General features: G+C 44.1%; 2 protein-coding genes across 5 annotated transcripts in view; one reads left to right on the forward strand and one right to left on the reverse strand.

The window, feature by feature from the left end:
- ARMC12 (armadillo repeat containing 12) overlaps positions 1-14,416 on the reverse strand; it is a 53,311-nt gene extending 38,895 nt beyond the window's left edge. Inside the window, exon 1 of the mRNA XM_029573434.1 lies at positions 14,312-14,416. The gene's annotated coding sequence lies outside the window, so the exon portion shown is untranslated. The remainder of the gene's footprint in view (positions 1-14,311) is intronic.
- The window catches only part of FKBP5 (FKBP prolyl isomerase 5), an 86,513-nt gene continuing 79,225 nt past the window's right edge, over positions 12,596-19,883 (forward strand). For 2 of the 4 annotated variants that reach the window (XM_029573428.1, XM_029573431.1), the window contains exon 1: positions 12,628-12,719. The gene's annotated coding sequence lies outside the window, so the exon portion shown is untranslated. Of the gene's footprint in view, positions 12,720-19,883 lie in introns of all 4 variants that reach the window. The other 2 variants (XM_029573429.1, XM_029573430.1) reach the window with 2 other exon arrangements.

The raw sequence follows: 19,883 nt of genomic DNA on the forward strand, positions 1-19,883 counted from the left end.
TCTCTCCAGTTCTGTTTTGCAGATCTGACCAGTTTTTAGACAGTTCTGTCAGAAATCCCTTGGTCTTCCAGATCTTAACATGATATCAGCAGTTCCATGTAACTTCCATTTCTTCTTTAGAAATGTTTTACAGCCTTTCCCTGATTTGAAAGAGTGAATTATCTTCATTTTCAAATGCTCAGAAAGCTGCTTAGAGAAGCCCATGGTTGTTGAAAGTAGACAGAAGAACAATCTCAATTTAAGAGATTAGAAGAGACATTGTTAAAACTGTGGAATTTTCTTCACCTTACTAATTAAAGGCCTAATGAGTCAATCAATTGTTTGGGCTTTATTAACAACTTTTTAAAAATAGTAGAAATGAATCAACCGGAAGGGTATCCAAACTTTTGCACATGCTATATTTAGAATGTTATTATTTTCAATCTCTTACAATTATTTAAAAATAGCAATTTTGCATTGAAAGTTGTAGAAAGATATTGTCTTTGTCTTTGTACATAGCATACTGTACACACACACACACAAACATTCATATATAGCCATACTCTCCCAAGATTATTGCCTCTCACAGAAGGGGCAGAAAGATGTTTCCGGACCCTCTCTAGAAAGCTCTCTTTCAGACTGGGACTGTCTGTGCTCATCACCCCATTGTAAAAACTCTCAGTATAACAATTGCTGCTTGGATTTTAAGAAACACATTATGGAGAGAAACCAACACATAGAATACAGAAAGGATTCAGCTCTGAGTCAATCCCTTTTTTCACAACCAACGGGCTGCTTAGCTTAAAATAAACTGAATGTGTGACCCTCATCCATCTGCATAGTAGAACATCCGGTACCAGTACAATGCTAGAATGAACAGTCAAACAAGGTCTGTGCTTCATAGTCAGGAAATGAGCACGCAGAGACCATAAACAGTTTTAAAGAATATTGTACAACAGCTCTGTTACAGGATACGTTCAGGTTTTTTAGAGGGTAATAGTCTTGTAAGCAGGGAACATCTGTTTTTTGTATTGTTTTTCACCATAATTGAATCTTTTTCAGGGAGGTAGTGTGACTGTGCATCTGTCCAACACAATCACACAGACTGTACAATCCTGCTGTGCCAGCAGAGCAGTCCTATATTGCAAAAAGGCCAGACTGGCCTTAGCACCTAAGCACAAGACGCACAAATAGTGGACAAGAAACCTATCTGGTGACCAGGAAAAAAAGGAAAACTGAATGATTCCACAAATAAAATCACTGCCTGTGAAAAGTCAAATATCTCAGATGGGTCAGACAATGCAGTGAAAAGATCTCAGGCCAGGCAGGGCTGGCAGAAGCATTAGGTAGACTAGGCAGCCATCTAGGCCACAGGAATTGGGTCTGGCTACGGTGTTGGATGCAAGGGAGCCATTTTTTAAAAGAGCGGAGAAGCTGGAGATGGGACAGGGGAGGTGGAGGTATGGTGGTTCAGTGTTTTGTGAGGTTTGGAGAATTAGAGGTATCATCACCGCTTAGGGTGACTGCAGATCCTTGCACCAGCACTGCATCAGGGAGGCAGATAGAGTAATAGGATCTTAGCCTGGAGAGAGTATCCTGCCAGGGGGGGGGGCAGTTACCAGAGTAACAGGATCTCAGCTCAGGGAGAGTATCCTGCCAGGGGGGGCAGTTACCAGAGTAACAGGATCTCAGCCCCGGGAGAGTATCCTGCCAGGGGGGGGGGGGGGGGCAGTTACCAGAGTAACAGGCTCTCAGCCCGGGGAGAGTATCCTGCCGGGGGGGGGGGGGGGGGGCGCAGTTACCAGAGTAACAGGATCTCAGCCCGGGGAGATTATCCTGCCAGGGGGCAGTTACCAGAGTAACAGGACCTCATCTCAGGGAGAGTATCCTGCCAGGGGGCAGTTACCAGAGTAACAGGATCTCAGCTCGGGGAGAGTATCCTGCCAGGGGGGGGCAGTTACCAGAGTAACAGGATCTCAGCCCGGGGAGAGTATCCTGCCAGGAGGCAGTTACCAGAGTAACAGGATCTCAGCTCTGTCCCTTATCCAGCAGGGCACAGAGAGTGAGTACATTGTGTTACAAGTGGCCCAGATTCAGGGCTCACTGCTTCCTATTTATACCTCCCTGCTGGCACAGTCATTTGTGCTTCTCTCTGGGAACAGGGTGGGGTGCTGACCTGAGCTGGATCCTCAGTGTGCCTATATCCTATCCTACCACTTGAATTGTCGTAGACAAACAGAATAGAGAAATGGCACAGAGGTGAAGCTGTTCATTACAGTGACACAAGCCCGACCAGATCCCCCTCAAAGATATTACATAATTATAATGATAACAAAATAGCAATGGGATTAGGAACATTTGTCCTAAGCAGCATTTAGCATTTCCTATGGGCTTCCTTTAATGCCTATATGAGAATGTACACCTAGGAGCATACACAGAGATAGGGTGCATAGAAATGAGAATACGTACATACAGGCTGTCACATATGTGCAGACCTGTCCATAGAAAAGAGGTATTTTGCCCCTAGGTACTCAGCCATACAAATATTGTATGTGGTACACTGAAAATCTGCCAAAGCAAATGTAGATGTAAACACCTATATTTTTATTTATTTATTTATTTATTTATTTATTTAAATAATTTAAATAAATTTAAATAAATAATAAATAAATAATAAATAAATTATTTAAATAATTTAAATAATTTATTTAAATAATTTAAATAAACAGGGAAAATATATTCCCTGTTTATATAATCTGCATGTATTTATAAGCATGACATGTCCCCCAGCCCCATGGACAAATGTAAATGTATTGGTAACCTGTGCAGTGATTGCTGTACACGGGAAGAGCATGAATGTGGGAAATGTAGGGTTAGGACAGCACAAACATAAACAGCAAAAACATCAGGAGCCCTCAGTAAAAGTACTTTGGGCTATTTGGGGACAGACTCCGAGATAGAGAGCAGTAAATACAGAGGAGGTGTTTCACAATATCTGGATGAATGCAGAGGGAGACGGGGAGAGAGAGAGAGGAGGTGGCGGGGTGAGGGGAAAAGAGAGCCGAGAGACATACAGACAGAGACATGGAGCAAAACAGAGCTACAGAGACAGAAGGCGCAGAGATAGAAACAGAGGCACACGGAGAACGACAGAGACAGGAGAGAGAAAAGCAGGATTGCAGACATAGAGCCAGAGAGAAAAAGACAGAGAAATACAGAAACGGAGCAAGAAAGAGAGAAAAACACAGTGCGAGGAGAAGAAGAAGGGGAGAGCTAGGAGAGAGAAGGAGATCCCCAGAGACAGAAGGGGATGGGTGGAAGTTCACAGAGCAGGAGCTGTCAGTATACTGTGCTAGCAAAGCATGGACACAGAGAAGTACAAAACGTGCATGGGCCCAGGCACTTACAGAGCCTAGCAAGGCCCAGGAAGACAAGCACCTGCTTCGTGCACATGGCATGAGGAGGAACTGTATGAGAATACTGAATGAGACGTGGGATCAGGCAAGTCAATGACTGGAGAGAAAATCCCCATCATGGGTTGCATTCTTGCACACCGATGAACCAGCAAACGCTTAAAAAAAAAAAAAAAAAAATCTTCCACCAGGCGTGGGTGAGTAGGGCTCAGTAACCACTAAAAGCATTTTGGAGGCAAATGAGTGTATTACATCGTGTCCTGACAAATGTAAATTTACACAGGGAATTAATTCTCCGACTAGGGTGCAGTTTGGAGGAATGAGTCAGCCTGCAGACCGGCAGCCTGCATGGGCCAATGGATCTTTAACTGCCAGCATCTCCTGCGGCCCAGCGCAGCAGCAGGGTCACCCTTCTGCTACAGGAACACAGGACAAAAGAAAGCCTTGAACACAGCAGCACGGATGCCACATCAGGCCACTTAGATACGCTGAAATAAAGGTCACCAAACAAGTTGTAGGCGATGCCTTTTAGCTGGGCTAATTTAATAGCATTTAATTTGTAACTAACTTTGGAGAGCTGCATTGACCTGATGAAGGGAGCACAGCTCCGGAAACGCAATCACCAATTAAAAAAAAAAAAAAAAAAAATCTCACCTACAGCATGGTTGCTGCCCTTTCTTTTCTTGTAATTTTTAATATATTATTGTTTCATAGGCTATCAGAGAAAGCTGGTGACTACAAAGGGACGCAGAGGAATGCACACGCAGCATTGGTAGCATTCTTTTGAACCTGAATGCAGATATTGGATATTATATTGTTATATTTTCTGTATCCTTTCTGTGTGTTCATTTTGTATAACGCTTAGACCTAGTGCACTCTTAAGCGATTAAGACATTGTGATGACTGTAAATGTAAATCAGAAGGCATATAATCACATCTTTCACCAGTTTTCATCCCTCAGTAACAATGATTTTGCCTGTTTTTAAGAGGTGGTACAGAAAAAGAGGAACAACTACTGGCATCATGTTGCTCTGTAGACCGCATCCCTTCTCTTTTTTTGACATATCTACAGCTGCAACCCCTCCTCAGATTCCCCTCCTGGAGGGTCATAAGACAAGGCCTCAAAGCTGAGAAGTGGGAGATTCCACACCCAGTTGTCTGTGTCTGAACGACATCTCCCAACTCCCCCTGCGCCCCCTCCCCCCCCCCACCAATTCTCCCTCTTGCTCCTCCAAGGAGTGGGTGACACTATTGGCTTTGGAAGCCGGGAGGAAGAGGCACAGATGGCCCCTTGGGGTAGCTGCATTAGAGTGAGTGATGCTGAAAATCCCTAGCAGGAGTCAAATGTCGACCTCTGGGCCCTCTGCGTGACTTGCTGTCCACGCAGAGTTTTGGAAGCAGATTGAGACTGCCTTTGGAATTTAAAGTCTAAACGATAATAACTCTTGTGTGTGGCTCTTTCTGGTTTAAGACGATGCTTAAGGGCCTCCACATATCTCTTTCCAAAAATGAGTGGCTTTTTTTTTTTTTTTTAATTATTGTTGTGCAGATGGAAACTGCCCAATAATAATGGAGAAATAAGCTGTAGATAGCTACTTTAAGGCAAGTTGTTATGGGGCATCCAGTGAGCCCCATGAAGTTTGGACATCTGTCAATCACAGCTGCATCAGCTTCCCCCCCTCCCCTCCCCTCCCAATACCACTTCCTGTGTCACAGGTCAGCTTCCTCCAGTGCCGATAAAATATACATTAATTTATTCATTCAGTCACATTTGATATTCCACCTTAACCATATTCAGTGCAAGGTGGGGCATGGGGCAACTCATTGCTTTTATTGACCTGATTTATAAGCTGCCTCTCTGAAAATGCTCAGTTGGAATCGATAAGTAGGATTTTTGGACCTAAAAGTTTCCACATCCTCCTACTCCTCCTTTGAGCTTCCAGTTCAATGGGAACCAGGGCTGGGATTTGGCACCATAAGCCTTCATTTGCAACTACCAAAGGAGTTTTTTTCCCACTATTATTTTTTTGCATTATTAATATTGCCTCTCAACTTTAGTCATTACAGGGACCGTGCTTGGGAGCCCTGCAGTCATGGGCCCTAGCTCCAGTCACTAGGGTCACCATTGCCTAGGACTCCCCCCCCCCCCCCCCCCCACCAAGGGCTGCCAGCACTGCCTCTGAAGCATCCCCAGCCCGGCCCTGCCAAGGTGCGAAAGACCCTGCGCCCAGGTCCCACCGGGGTAACTTGTGTTAAAAGGGATATTAATGACTCACTTAAGCTGAATTTATCAGAAAAAATGAAACAGTTTTGTGCCAGTACAGCTGCTTTAAGAAGGACAGCGTGGGTGGTTTCTTAATCCTGTATGGGAATATGTTGAATTAAAGGGGGAAAGTAGGAAACCGGTGCATGGCCCCTGGCCAAGGACTTTCATTGCAATGACTGAACTACAGCAAGCTGAGGTGGAAAATGCAATAAGGGGAAAACCCCAGGTGGTTGCGCATGCTTCCCACTGAGCTGGAAGCACAAAGGAGCAGCAGGAAAATGCTGTGTAAAAAAAAAAAAGTTTAATTCCTGGCACTGGGGCGCCAGCTTTGACATTCAGCGGGCTGCCTGAATTGCACCAAGAGCCCCAGTGAGGCAGAGTCATCACTCTGTGCTTGTGTGTGGGGTCAATGCGTCCCGGTCAAGCCAGAGGAACTCTACCTGGCTCCATGTTTTTATTGTACATTAGCCTCTGGGGCAAGCATTTGCCGAGCTGACACCAGCACCTGAATGTAGGTGAATGCCATGCAATCCTGCAAACATAATCCACCTAGCCAGGGACACGCTTGGAACAAAGGGTGGAGCTGCAACCCGTCGGATTATTAGGGCGGGAGAGGTGAGTGGTTTTGCTTGGGCAATTGTGTCTTTCTTTAGAAAGATAATTAGTTGATTTAAGTCATCTTCTTGTCTTCTACTTTTCTGACTTCTTTCTCACTCTCCCCTCCCATGGGGGGGGGGGTGCAAATCCTTTCCAGGGGCCCCAGACAGCCTGGGAATGGAGCGGCCATTGCAAAGAGCATCACTTTGGAGAAGAAGTTTTAACTGCACTGTTAGCAGAAGAATTTACATAGTAACAGATTTATCTTTTGTTAAACTTGGTTCCTAAAATACAAGACTTTCCCAAATAAATACTGACTTAATGTTATTACCCAACAGATGTCTGCTCCAGCTGTAGTGGTTACATTACACCAGAAAATCCTTAAATTCAGTTCTATTCATCATTGGACTGGAAGGTTTCGCGAGCTCTTTTCTTTTTTTTTGCTTTCCTTGTTTGTTTCCTAGTTATTCTGTATTTGTCTCCTGTGAAAGCTGTTTCTCTTCCATCCTTCCTTGTTAGGTTATATATAGGTTGCATTTGCATACATTGGGTCTAAGAACCTGCTTTGCGCATGCAAATATTCCTCATGCATATTTATTATGCATGTCCTGAAAACCTGACTGGCTGAGGGTCTCTGCAGAGAGGTTTGGGAACTATTGCAATAGGCTCTATGGTTCTCACACCCATCCAGGGATCCTCCCTAGCCAGTCTGGCTTTCAGGCTATCCCTAATGAATAGGCTTCAGATATATTTGCATACATTAAGTCGGAGAATCAGGCTGATGCATTTAAATATGGTTCATGCATATTTACTAGGGCTTGCCTGAGATCCATACTGGCTAGGGGGGAATCCCCAGGACTGGCCCGAGAACCAGCTAATCAAACCTTCAACGGCAAGAGGAAATGTGAAAAAAAAGGATTTGCATCCACAAAAAAAGCAGGGGAGTAGCTTGCTTGATACAGCAGTTACTACCCCAAACCAAATTAGCCTGATACTTCACTTTCAATGATATCCAGCACAGTTCTCTGCTTCAACGGCAGGGGGAATGATGAAAAGATCTCTGCTTCAATGGCAGGGGAATGATGAAAAGATGATTTATATTCGGACAACAACCAACGAGGACTGAGTTGCACAGGCTGGATAAACATGCGTGGGAGTAGCTTGCTATGATGGCGGTTACTACCCCTAACCAATAAGCTAGATACTTCACTTAGATGCAGCTCCAGCACTGCTAACTACATCAATGGCAGGGGTGGAAGGGTAATAGATCGATGGCTGGGGTGGAAGGGAAATAGAACAAAAAAGCAACTTACAAGGGACAAGAGTAACAGATAAGTATGGGGGGAAAAAAAAGTGAAAGCTTGCTGGGCAGACTGGATGGACCGTTTGGTCTTCTTCTGCCGTCATTTCTATGTTTGGGGAAGACTTCTGAATGTATTTCTTGCTTGTTTTTCAGAATATACCCAGGTTGTGGTGTAATGACAGAGATCAAGGGCAGCACGAACCTCGATGTGTCTTGGTGGTTTGCAATTTTTCTCCCATGTTATTCTTGAACTTGAAAATTACACACAGAACAAATCATCCTGTTCAAAACTCTGATGACATACCTAATAATAGCACTCGCTTTTAGATTTTCTGCAATTTGTATTTTTGGCCATCACCATGAGGAAATTTTGGCATTACTATATCACTGGAAAGCAAATGTGCTAGGTTGGAGAAAATTATCTATGTCCCACTTCTTGGTATGCTAATATCTGAACCAGACATGTGTGTGTCTATGTGGGTATCTGTTTCTATATCTATCTATAAATTAAATTACTGAGAGTTTCTACACGAGGCTGTCATTTTGAAGTTCACAGACTTTCCTGTTCACCCAGGATGGAATTTGACATGGGAGAACTTGGGTGAAGATATAAGCAATCCAGGGTGACTGTTAGGTGAAATTCTTAAATGGCTGGGGTGTATTCACCAAGTTCTCTATTCTGCAAAATTCCTGAGCTGTGCAAAACAGTCGACTATCTGGAAACATTCAGCCCACGGCATAGTTTTCTCATGCCGCACCAAAACATGTTTGAATTTCCTCAGGGGACAATTCAGCTCTGTCCAGCCTTATTTTTGTTTGCATCACCCAAATTTCACAGAATAGAGGTCCAAGTGCGTTTAGCCAAAGAGAAGGGCAGCAAAATTAGCACTCATAGGACCTTACTCAAAAATAGGACTTTCACTGGCTGGGGAGAAAGTCCTTAGCGTGTGCCAGGGGAGGTTTCGCTCTCAGGCAATGCTCTTAAAAGCTGTGCCACTGAGCAGGGCTTTACCAGGGTACAAGTGACAAACCGTGGCAGGCTGCTGTGTGGCCATCAGGTAATTCACGTGGAACAACCAGCCACATTGCTCCATATCCTTTTCCTATGTGGCTGAAGGGCAGGAGACTGTTGCAGTGTTGGTGTATGAGCCAGACTGCCTCGAAGAGATTCTCCAGCTCGGGCAGTATAGAAGTCCTGAACCACCCGTCTGTGGGCCAAAATATATGGCACTCTAGGTGCTAGCAGCCCAATCTGGGGGTCAATGTGGCCTTTCGTGTTTATGCCCAGAAACCAGAATGATGCCGTGTGCAATGCATTCCATCTCTCGTGCACAGCACGGTGCATTGGGAATTAAAACAAACACATGGTAGGATGCAGTAACATTTTACTATGGGAGCTGCAGGAACTTATTTTAATCCTTCTCTTTCCAAAAGGAACATCCCCCACCCTTGTTGTATGTGGGTCCGTCTGATTTCTTCTTTCATTTGGCTTATTCTGTTTCCATATTATTTCATTTCTGCCTTTCTCTTATCCCCTTTTTTTTCCTACTTTCCATATCGTTTTCCCTTCTTTGCGCCCCTATCCTGCAGGACCACTGCAATTTCCTGCAATCTGTGACACGGGCAATATTAATTTTACCATCTTCCTCTTGCCCCACATTCACTAGAGCTCACAGTGAGCAGCTCAACAGAGAATATTCAGCACTAAAGCATGAACACAAGCCATGCCCCACCTATGGTTATTCTTCATGCTTCAATAAGGCAGCCTTATAAACCAGATTTTGTTAATCTAATGATTCTGAGATTCCGTGCTTGATGTAATTTATACATGCGGCATGCACATTTTTTAAATAAGTAAATATATTAGATGACTAGGAAAACCAGAGCAAGGGACATTGAACAGGGGTGAGCAAACTGGGGGATGGGAAGGGGATGGGGAGAGCTTGAACAATCCTGAAGGGGGTCCCAACTGGCTGCTCAATCAGGAAAGAAAAAAAATGGCTATGCTGTTGAGTCTGGGGGCCATGCAAGCGCGGTCGGGAGGGAGGTGCCAGAACATAGTGACATCATTAGTCGGGAGGGAGGTGCCAGAACATAGTGACATCATTAGTCGGGAGGGAGGAGCCAGAACATAGTGACATCATTAGTCAGGAGGGAGGGGCCAGAACATAGTGACATCATTGTAAGCGTGCCACGGCTTAGCCATGCATCTCTTTTGGTGGGCTAGGGAGAGGAGTTGCTTCTGCTGTGGTAGAGCCAGGTGGAAGAGAGCTGCTTACTCCGTGGCTGAACTGGACACGAGGACAGCCCCTGCGGTGTTCCACAAACCAGGAAGAGCCTCCGGCCTGAGCCCAGGAGCATTTCCTGCTGCTGCCAGGTCCCTATCTAGGGAGAGAGATCGCAGCTGTTGCCCACGGAAGGAAAAGAAGTGGTGAGGAAGGAGAGGGGAATGGGCAAAGAGGTCAGAGAGAATGAGGAAGTAGAAGGGAGAGATGGAGGGAGGGGGGAAGAGAGAACAAAGGCCAATGATGTAAAAAAAATTAAATAAGCAAACATGAGAAAATAAAAAACACGAGCAAACTAAGAAACATACAAAAATAGAAAAAAAGAGCAATTGATGAGAAAAGAAAAAGAGAAAAAGATTGTGCAGGATACGATGGAGGTTTTCTCAATTCCTAAACATTTTGGCTGGCATCTTAAGGTTCTGAAAAATTTCCAGCCCTTACTGGTGTGCTGTGGAGTGTGTGTCTGTTTGCTTACTGTGCTTTGGTCTGTGTGTGTGTGTGTGATGTGTAGAGCAATGATGGTGAGAGGGGGCAGAGTCAGGAGTAATCTTAGGAAACATTTCTCTACAGAGAGGGTGGTGGATGTGGGAACGGCCTCCCTGTGGAAGAGGTGGAAGGGCCGGTGGAAGCATTAGGCGGGGTAGGCGGTGGCCTAGGGCACCGGAAGTGGGCGGGGCAGGCAGAGCAGCCCATAAGGGCGGCAGTATTGACAGGACGGAGATGAGACGAGAAGTGACGTGGGTGAGGCACGGAGCTGGAGGGCGTTTCCCATTTTTGGTCTAGAGGACGTGAATGAAGAGTGGGTGGCTCGCGGGAATGACAGCTACTACCTGGAGATTAATACCCTTATTCAATAAACATACACACGGTTAATGCGACCAACATTGCTCTATGCTTCAACGACAAGAGGAAATGTAGAAAAAAGGATTTGCATTCACAAAAAAGCGGGGGAGTAGCTTGCTTGTTGCGGCGGTTACTACCCCAAACCAAATAAGCCTGATACTTCACTTTCAATGCATATCCAGCATAGCTCTCTGCTTCAACAGCAGGGGGAATGAAGAAAAGAGGATTTATATTCAGACAACAACCAACAAGGACTGAATTACATAGTCTGGGTAAACAAACGTGGGTGTAGCTTGCTTGTTACGGCGGTTACTACCCTGAATCAATTAAGCCTGATACTTCACTTGGAATACATATCCAGTGCAGCTCACTGCTTCAATGGCAGGGGAGGAATGAAGAAAAGAGGATCTATATTCAGACAACAACCAACAGGACTGAATTGCACTGGCTGGGTAAACAAATAAGCAGGGGAGTAGCTTGCTTATTGCAGCAGTTATTACCCCTAACCAATTAAACTAGATACTTCACTTAGATGCAGCTCCAGCACTGCTCTCTTCATCAATGGCAGGGTGGAAGGTAAATAGAACCAAAAAGTTACTAATAAAGGCCAAGAGTATCAGATAAGTATGAGAAAAAAATAGTGTGAAAGCTTGCTAGGCAGACTGGATGGGCCGTTTGGTCTTCTTCTGCCATCATTTCTATGTTTCTGTGTTTCATTTCTATGTTTCTATGTATTTCCTTGAGGAGCTGGGGTCGTTTGTGATGAGACAGAGATCCCGTGATGACATCACCGCCTAGGGCGGCTGGACACCCTTCCACCGGCACTGAGTGCTGGAGGCAAAAACGGTATCTGAATTCAAGAAAGCATGGGATAAAAACAGGGGATCTCTAAGGAAGCGATGAGAATTATAATGCTAAATTAATTGGACAGAGACAGTCTTTTTCTGCCGTCTTGTTTCCTTGTCTGCCTGTGTCTCGGTGTGATGTGTCTTTCTGTGTTTGTCTGGATGTGTTGTGTCTCTGTTTCTATCCATGGCTCTCTTCTGTCTGGGGGTAGTGTGTCTGTGTTTATGTACTAGGTGTGGTATGTCTGTGTCCCTGTGCCTATCTGGATGCTTTATTTATCTCTCTCTCTCTGTGGGTTGTCTGCAGGTGGGGTGTCTGTCTCTGTGTCTGAGATAACTGTGCCTGCCTGTGCATTGTGTAGCTGTAATCACTCTGTGGGGTGTCTGTGTCTGGGAGTGAGGTATGTCTCTTTGGGTACAGGGTGTGTGTGTGGGTGTTTTAACTCCTTTCAGAAACTTGAAGAGAAACAAAAGGAGGGCTTTGAGCCACTGGTTGGCAGTGTGGCTGCCTGGTGAATGCACTTCATGGGCCCCAATCACTTGCATGGCGCAAAGGGTTTGCTTTGCCCTGGCCCAGAGAGTCAGTGTGAAGCCTGGATTTCATATCCGAGGACTTCTGAATCATAGGCTGGAGCAGCACTCTGTAATCAACAGGCAATTCTTTCCTTTACGCGGTCCCGTGGCTATGGGGGGGGGGGGGGAACTCCGTGAGGGCGAGCTTCGAAAAGTTCCTCACACTTCCTGGTGATGGACGCGACCGCAAAGTATTGCGAAGGGGGAGAGCTGCAGCTAGATCAGCAAATGCACGGTCGGTAATAGCGCGCCTGGCGCAAAGAGGCTGCCGGGCCGGCGGTCGGGCGTCTTACACAACACGAGAGACGGCCCCCGCACTACCTGCACCAGGAGCCGCTCGGCAGCGCCCGCCTCCCGCACGAAAAGAGGGAGAGGCGGGGTAAAGGGGGCGGAGACAAACGCGGCGGCCAATCGGGGGAGAGGGCGCGCCTTCCCGGCCGGCCTCTGCCAGGACTGAGGCGGCGCCCGCCCAATCACGCGGCGTTCGAGGGGTCCGTGCCCGGAGCGGGGTGGGCGGGGCGGCGCCGGCGGCCGCCCCCCCTCTGCCTCGGCCGTGTTCAGTCGGGTAAGAGCCGGGCTGGCGGGCGGAGGTAGTGGTGGCTGTTGCAGGGGCAGGTAAGCTTTTAACTCTTTAATGGGTGCTGTAACGGTAAAGGGGGGATGCCTTGGAGAAGGGAACAAGCGCGGGAAGCTTTGCCCCCCCCCCCCCCCCTTTTCCAGTCAGAGGAGTCCGTTACTCCGCGCAGCGACGAATGGTAGCGCATACAAGACAAGAGCGGCGACTCCAATAATAATAATAACAACAACAAATAATGCTCGGCGGGCGGTGGGACAACCTGTCCCGTCCCGTCCCGTCCCCCCCCGCCCGGCGGAGAGCGGAGCAGAAATAAGCGCGCTCGCGCCGCAGCGTTTATTTTTATTTTTTGGCGGCGGGCGGGAGAGCGAGGTTTGGACCTAAAGTCGCGCGCCGTGGCCCTCGGTACCGGGGATTTGGTAGGGGCTCTCTGGTTCTCCTCAGTCCGAGGGAAAGAGACAGTCGGGGGTGTCCCCGTCCCCCCCCCCCATTAATTATGACTGTTTTTGTTTTGAAAAGGTGGAATGAAGGCGAAGGCGTCAGGTCTGGGTCCGACAGGAGGAGTTGCTGGGGGGTTATTAATCACCTTACTTAAAAGAGAAAAAAAAGCACAGCCTAAAGCAAACTTTTCTTTAAATAATTAGGTAAAAGAGAGACCCCGGTGCATACCTAGGAAATATTATGGCAGAGAGGAAGCGAGAAGTCTCCTTCAGTGTCAGCTGAAGGCACCGTGAGGACTGGTACCCTCGGCCTTGGGGGAGGTCTCCCCCCGTCCTGGCTAACGAGGGCTGGACGTTTCCGTCATTTCTATTTTCAGACAAAGCCTTTGCACTTACTAAAGTCCAGGATCCGGCGTCCTGCCTTCTCCCCCTCATCTACGGCTTCTGGGGGTGGAGGCAGGTTTAAGAGTTTCACTGTGGAGTTATTGCCCCCACCCGCCATGCCCTCCTCCCGTGCAGGTGAATTTCCGGGATGCACTTTCATCCCGATAACGTTCAAAAGGTTCAGTGCTATTGATCGAAAAACAGAGGCATCCCAGGGAAGATAAGAATGTGACGGATCTCAGCCTCCTTCATGGGGGTAGGCGGCACTCACTAGTTCAGGGAATTTTCTGACCTCTTCCTCCCTCTGCTATGCCAAGAGGTTTCAGAACATTTTTGTGTTTGTTTTGTTAACCTTTATTTCCATGCCTTCAAGTGGACTAACACAGCAGCCACACTCCGCTATCCAAGAATATTCTATGAGAGCAATCACCCCTAGCAGTAAAGTTGCTTTAAGGGTATCTAGGCAATGAGATGTGACTAGCTGTCAACACAGAAGTAAGCTAACTGCTATTTAATATAATATCCGATACTAGTCTAAAGTAGGAGTTTTTAAACTGTCTTCTAGACTGTAGATATTTTTCCTTAGCTTCCTTTTTTAATTCATAAATCCACAGATAAACACATATCTGCACGTGTTGTTTGTTTAATGCCTTCTGGAAGTTTATGTAATGTTTGCGCAAATACAGGTTTTCAAATGAGGATTACTCATCAACCTGTGATCTTTCGTTCTCAAATCTCTATCTGTGATCAGATCAAATTATAGCCCTGTCCAGTGTTGTAGCTACACATAGAAATAATATTAGATTTACCTCAATGGTGTGTATTGCATATTCATTTATGGCACAGGTACAATGAAGGTGTGCATCGATTTTCAGGCATTTCTGGTTCTGATGCTGACCAAATGTGGTTCCAAGCCTGGGTATTTGTCTGACCTCATCTGTTTATTTTCCTATCTTTTTAAACATGAGCCATTGACAAAGCAGATTACACAGGGTCTAAGATGATGACATAACACAGATGTGCTGTACTTGAACTGACAATACTGAACACAGTACAAAGTATCAAACATTTTGTCCTGTTCATTTCTCGCTGGGGATTGTGGATCAGTAGGTTACACATTTTTAAATAAATAAAATGTATTTTATTTTCTGTACAACTTTTAGATATGCAAGTGATGTTTATACCACGTCTTTATAGCTTTATGATGGCAGATAAAGACCACACAGCCCATCCACATCTCCTGCTCAGCTTTATAGGCCCTTTCTTTCCATTAGAGATCCTCTGTGCCTGATCCTTACTTTCTTGAATTACGACACTGTCCTTGTCTCCATTTCCTCCACAGGGAGGCTATTCCATGCGTCCACTATCCATTCTGTACAGAAATATTTCCTCAGATTGCTTCTGATTTTACACCCTTTCACCCTCATCCCATGATCTCTCATTCCAGAGCTTCCTTTCTGTTGAAAGAGACCCATCTCCTGTGCATTTATTCCTTGGAGGTATTTAAATGTCTATCACCCTGTCATAACTCCCCTTTCCTCTAAGGTATACATGTTTAGATCTTTATCTGTTCCCTTAAGCTTTATAATGAAGACTGTTGACCATTTTAGTAGCTGCCTTCTGGACTGACTCGATTTGGTTTATATCCTGGTGCAGTTTCCAAGGTTGTACATGAGTTCTCATTTTGGGTACTAACACCTTTCCATTGATAGCTCAAGGCAAACTACATTCAGATACAGTAGGTATTGAAATGTAAGGAATAACAAACAGGATATGTTCAATGTTTCTGAAAAAAAAATAAAGGTAGGCTCTTTAGATTTAAAGTTGTTAGATTTATTTTGGAGTACCCACAGTAATAAAAGGGATGCTTGTGCTTTCAATTTCAAGTGATCTGTGGTTGTTACTAGCTGGGTTGGAACCAGCAGGTTTACAACTTTCCAGAAACCAAATGGGTCGATGCCGATAGCTGGATGGAGGTTGGGTTCTGTCCAGCAGGGCCATGGAAATCCAGGTGGCCAAATGTTTGGGCAATAGGCTTACTACTTTTAGCAGGTGTTTAGATTAGAAAGCTTGGTGGTAAGAGATGGGGCAAGGGAAAGGGGGAGTTGGTATTCTATTAAGAATGGGATCTTGTATGCTCATCTACTTCGGCTACTGGAGAACCAGCAAGGAAAACAAGAAAAACTGATTCTGTATAAGGATCAATAACCTAAAAGAGTCAAGCTTCTACAGCCAGCAGCTGGCACACATGCTTGGTGGTTTGAATCAGAAAAACTTGGCAGACTGGGCCATTTGGTCTTTATCTGCCACCATCTACCTTCTCTCTGACTGACTGGACAAAAATGTTGAGACCCTACAAGTTTGTGAACTAACTGGAAGAGGACTCTATAGTGCTGGTAGCTTACATTGTAGTTGGAGCAGCAGAGCAGTGGGGTAAGCATTTGTACCCTATTGGTGAAATGAGGGTGGGGCAAAAAATTACTGATTTAAGTAGCAGGGAGCTGTGCTCGAGGAAAGCTAGCGCATGAGTCCGGATCAGCTTCAGTCAAGTGTATCTGATTGGTCCGTGGTTTACCTTTTTCTTTTTTGAAGGTGAGAATTTCTCTGCAAAGCACATGCCTGATTTACTCATTGCTACCCATTCTAGGCATTAGCCACATGGTGACTTTCCATCATGTCCCACCACTGTGTTTTGGAACTGCAAATAGTTAATAAAACTTGCCTGAACACCAGCCTAGAGCAAGGCTGCATATGGTGCTGGAAGGAGTTAACAGTTTATAGTGCTTATAAAGCCAAGTGAGTCACAAACATCTAAACATAAATTAAGACAGTGAGAAAGCTGCCATGCCAGGCCGTGGTGCTTCCAGTAAATCAGGAGGCAACAGGCTTGGAGTGTCTGCACACAGTATGTGAGATCTGAGGTGCTGCGTCTTGGCACTAAGCATTTGAGCAATGTTCGAATAGCTAACAGGGTTCAAGTTTCTTGGCCATGGAGGTACTAGACAAGGTATCTTTGGGTGCATTTTTCATTCTGAGCTAGAAGATGGACAGATTGACATATTGAACCCAAAAGTAACTTGGACTCCCAATTAATCAGGGACTGCGTGTTTCAGGCCTCTATTTTTTTCTTTTTGGATTTTAAGCCAGCCTTTTCAAATAATGCTCAAGGCAGCTTATAGCATTATTAGTATTTAGATACAATAAATCCATAAGTGGGTACCTCTCTTAGATAAGCTGTTTAGAAATTTACACAAAAATATGTCCGCTAACTTTTAATTACATAAGACTTCTTGGTGGTACTTATTGACTTTTCAGAAGTAATTGTACTCACCACCTTTTATTTCATTTCCAATACCTAATGCAATTGTCATAAACAAAAGTAGTTTGTAAAATCATTTATTGTATCCTTGCACATTAAATGTGCTGGCTTATAGTGATTTGATCTGACCACTGTCAGAAACAAGATGCTGGGCTCAGTGGCCCTTGGTCTGACTCTGCATCCTATATCTTATATAGATATTTTTATTGGCTGAACCCATTAAATGTACCCTATATCATGTGTAGGATACGTGCCATATCTTTGAACTTTATCACGTTACAGATATTGGCAGCTACTTTAAACATAAAAATATTGGCAGGTTTCAAATATAAATGCATTGTAAAACTTGTCTCCAGAATTTATAGCTGTAGATGAATTTGTGGAGTTTAGAAAAAGCTGAATGCATAAAATAATAAAAAATGTCTGTTACTATTTTTCTCCATAAAAGGTGTAAATTTGAGACTTGCACTTCTTGGATTGAATAAAGGCTTACTTGTAGTGTGCATGTATTGTTTCACAGATGCATACCTTGGGTTGAAACAGCTATTTAAATTTAGTGGGAATATCAGGTACATGCACTGGATTTTTATATACTGTTGAACTGAGCAGGAATTTGACAGTGTATGCAGTTTGAGAGAGAAACAGGTTTGCTTGTAGAGTGAATGTAATGTTTCAGGGAGCCTGAGCAAAGGATTAGCTGTAGTGTGACTCTATGCCTGTGTTTAAAACAGCCCTAGCAAAACATTGTAAAATAACTTTGTCCACAGAAGAAAGAAAATCCTGTTTAACGTCTGATGAGAAATGTTAGAAAGTTTTGAAAACTTTGTACTCTTATAACTTCATAGCTTAAAGAACATAAGCATGCTGCTATGCTGGTTGTTACCATAAATCAGTAAATCTGGTGTAGATGTGATTTACACATTGGTTTTTTTAATGGTTGGTCCAGTAAAACATGTAACAACCCCAAAACGTATCCTAGGGGCATGATTTGGCTAGTTAGTTTGTTGTGTGTTCATCCTCGCTCAGCTATTTCCAACTGGCAAGTGCAAATTAAAACTCAACCACTTGTCTGCTCATATGATCCTGGCCCCAGCTCATGCTTGTACTGTTTCATTTTCCTTTGACTTCCATTTTCCTGCAGAAGTCAACATATGGTTTTATTGTTTACATGGAAAAGCCTAGCACATCTAACACAAATTTTCCTCCCATGATTTCCTTGCTGACCTGTGTGTTTTCTAACAGCAGATTTCTAAGTGTTCACCAATTAGAATGCTCTAAGATATAGAAGGTCTTTTGGCTTGTGGCCTTGGTCTAATTATCCTCACAACATCATTAACTCACCTTTCTATTAATCTTTAAGGCTAAAATTAAAATTCATCAGTAAAATCCAAGCTATTGAATTTTAAAGAAGCTCTCTATAGCTAAAAGTAATCTGTAAACAGTTAAACCACTGAATTTCTTGTGTTTACCTTTTCTATTTTTTATAGCTAATAACTGTTCAATTCATGGGTTAAAAGTCACCATCAAAGTACAGAGAAGGGCAACCAAAATGATAAAGGGAATGGAACAGCTCCCCTATGAGGAAAGGCTGAAGAAGTTGGGGCTTTTCAGCTTGGAGAAGACACGGCTGAGGGGGGGGATATGATAGAGGTCTTTAAGATCATGAGAGGTCTTGAACAAGTAGATGTGAATTGGTTATTTACACTTTCGCATAATAGAAGGACTAGGGGGGCATTCCATGAAATTAGCAAGTAGCACATTTAAGACTAATCGGAGAAAATTCTTTTTCACTCAACGCACAATTAAGCTTTGGAATTTGTTGCCAGAGGATGCGGTTAGTATAGTTGGGTTCAAAAAAGGTTTCGATAAGTTCTTGCAGGAGAAGTCCATTAACGGCTATTAATCAAGTTTACTTAGGGAATAGCCACTGCTATTAATTACATCAGTAGCATGGGATCTTCTTGGTGTTTGGCTACTTGCCAGGTTTTTGTGACCTGGTTTGGCCTTTGTTGGAAACAGGATGCTGGGCTTGATGGACCCTTGGTCTGACCCAGCATGGCAAGTTATGTTCTTATCACCCTTTTTTCCTTTTCAGTGACTTCCCTGTGAAGTTGATTAGGAAGCTTATGATGGTATTTTCTTAAACTGACATTAGGTACTATATTGTATGATGTTAAATTAAGATTATCTCCTTAGCTTTATCCAAGAATCCAACTGACATTTGCAAAAGCAGAAACTGCATAAGAAAGCATAAAAATTCATCAGCAGAATTTTTTATAGCCAGTTTGGAAGTCCAGACTCAGAATGTGTTGAGTCACATTGAAACATTTTTGTATATTATCCCTATTCTTACTCAAATCTTCAACTTGTGTCTTGGAAGCCACCTTTTAGGGTCCTTCATTCTGAATCTTACAATACACAATGTCTAGAGGATAATTTTCAAAACCATTTATGCGGGTAAATAGCAAATTACTTGCATAAACTGTCCTTCTGAAAATTGCCCTACCTCACTGCAGCTAAAAGTATGCATGTAATTCCACAACAAACATACTTTTAACCACATTTAGAGGTGGTGTAAAAGGGAAGAGTATAGTAGTGGGGATATATAACCACCTGATGAAACAGATTGTAAAATGCTTACAGAGATTAGTCTGGATACTAAAATAGGCAACACAGCAATAATGGAAGGCTTCAGTTATTCAAATATTGATTGGGTAAATAACATCAGGACATGTAAGGCAAGTAAAGTTCTTAGATGCCATCAGTGCCTGCTTCTTGCAGCATTTGATCATGGAACTAACGAGAAGGGGAATTATTTTAGATCTCGTTCTCAGTGGAATTCAGGACTTGGTGCAAGAGAGAGGTGGTGAATCTGCTTGACAACAGTGATCATAATGTAATTAAATTTGACATAATCACTGAAGTGTGAATATTAAGGAAAATTAATTCAGTATCATTTAACTATAAAAAGGAGACTGTAAAATGAGGACATTTGTTAGAAAAAAAAAACCTAAAAGGATCAAGTCACAGGAGCTGTGGCATTTTTTTTGTATTACCATTTT

This window comes from Rhinatrema bivittatum, chromosome 12 (genome assembly GCF_901001135.1).
Source record: "Rhinatrema bivittatum chromosome 12, aRhiBiv1.1, whole genome shotgun sequence".
Lineage (NCBI taxonomy): Eukaryota > Metazoa > Chordata > Amphibia > Gymnophiona > Rhinatrematidae > Rhinatrema > Rhinatrema bivittatum.